Below are 2,134 nucleotides of genomic sequence, written 5' to 3' on the forward strand. Positions count from 1 at the left end.
TTATGCACCAAGAGCTTGTAACACTCCAAAGAGAAAGGAAAAACTGAAATCGCATCATATGACCCCTTTAAGGTTATTAGAGTTCTCATGAAATTGTACATAACAGAGCATACCATGCTGGGTAATGTTGCTTTTGATCATCCTTATTTTTGGTGAAACATTAGTTGTTTCAACATTATTTGTTCTTTAGACATTCCTTTTTAAAAGAGAAAAGTATCAGCTATATGCAAAATGACCCACATTTGGTTTTTGACCACTGAAAATGTGTACAATTTACTCCTGGAGCCACGTTGAGATTGGAATTTAACCATATAGGACCTTAAAAATTAAGTTTCCAAAAGACATGAAAACCAAGATCCATCATATGACCCCTTTAAGGTTATTAGAGTTCTCATGAAATTGTACATAGCAGAGCATACCATGCTGGATAATGTTGCTTTTGATCATCCTTATTTTTGGTGAAACATTAGTTGTTTCAACATTATTTGTTCTTTAGACATTCCTTTTTAAAAGAGAAAAGTATCAGCTATATGCAAAATGACCCACATTTGGTTTTTGACCACTGAAAATGTGTACAATTTACTCCTGGAGCCACGTTGAGATTGGAATTTAACCATATAGGACCTTAAAAATTAAGTTTCCAAAAGACATGAAAACCAAGATCTAAAAAGATATTAAGATGTATTTAATAGTTCTTGAGTTAAAGGGATAGTTCACCTTCAGTTGCTGGTCCCCATTGACTTTCATAGAGTTTTTTTCCCCATACTATGGAAGTCAGTGTGGACCAGCAACTGAAGGTGAACTATCCCTTTAAAGGCATGCAAATTTTAGGGAAAACACACACACACACACACACACACACACATTCTTGCATTTGTGGTTTACGGGGACTCTCCATAGGCGTAATGGTTTTTATACTGTACAAACTGTATTTTCTATCGCCCTACACCAACCCTACACCTAAACCAACCCTTTTACAGAAAACTACTGCCAATTTTGTAATTTCATAAAACACTGTTTTGTATGTTTTTTAAGCCTTTTGTTTTACGGGGACACAGGAAGTGTCCTCATAAACCATGTTTACGTTGTAGTACCCATGTCATTATACACACCTTCTTGGACCAGGAAGAAAGGGTGGGAGCCATACAGGTTGGCACTTCTCTACAAAGGCCAATATAAAACATTAAATACAGCTGTGAATAAAAAGGAAGTTAAAGAAGCATGTGAAATGATGTGAAGGTCTCACATGTGGTGCCATGTCTCAGAGCTCCAGTTGAGGTCCAGCGTGATGGGGGTGTAATGTTCACCCAGGCCAGATATCACAGAGGAAGCCATGCTGGTGGAGAGCTGCAGATGCTGGTCTGCAAACAAGGAGGGGGCCTATTGTAGTATTCAGACTAGAAAAAGAAAAATACAATGCATTTGTTCAACATTATGAAAACAAAATTTGGTTGTGCCAAATTACACAACTTTTTACCATATGGTTTTGTGTGGGCTGTCATTGACCCACCAGAAACACAACAAGCATTATAAGCAGAAAACTTACACATACAATGCAAGGAAAGAAAAATGATCTACACTTACAGAACATGGCCATTGGATTTTCGCCGTACAATAAATCCAAATGGATCTGGTTGGAATTCAACATCTTAGAGCGTTTTGTTTATGTCCTTGTAGCCCCTGGATTGGGACGTCATGAAAGGGACCTCATATCGTGTAGATGCTGGATCCTTGAACTGTGTTTAAGTGAAATTAGTAAAATAGCAAGATTGGGTCATCTATAATCATTAAGAATTTATTTCCAAAAAGAAGCTAAGACTGTTGCTAATTTTGTAGAAGCTGATGTTATGTTAAGGCATTTCTCATCAGATGGTGATTAAAATCTAGTATTTATTTTATATTTATTTATATATTTGCTCATAAATAAGTTCATAAATTAAGGTGGTTTGAAAAAATGCCTGTGTGCGAACAATTTAAAACTAACATTAAAATGTATTTGGAAACAATAACTAAAAGTAAAAACTTGCAAGCAATAGGAACTATGCAATTGTTTAAGATGTATATACACACACACACACACACACACACACACACACACACACACACACACACACACTTGTTTAGTAAGGTTTTA

At 36.0% G+C, this 2,134-nt stretch overlaps 1 pseudogene; it reads right to left on the reverse strand.

Moving 5' to 3' along the window:
• The window catches only part of LOC107679421 (lysosomal alpha-glucosidase-like), a 7,344-nt pseudogene that overhangs the window by 4,223 nt on the left and 987 nt on the right, over window positions 1-2,134 (reverse strand).

Source organism: Sinocyclocheilus anshuiensis, unplaced genomic scaffold (genome assembly GCF_001515605.1).
Source record: "Sinocyclocheilus anshuiensis isolate Anshui unplaced genomic scaffold, SAMN03320099.WGS_v1.1 scaffold8, whole genome shotgun sequence".
NCBI lineage: Eukaryota > Metazoa > Chordata > Actinopteri > Cypriniformes > Cyprinidae > Sinocyclocheilus > Sinocyclocheilus anshuiensis.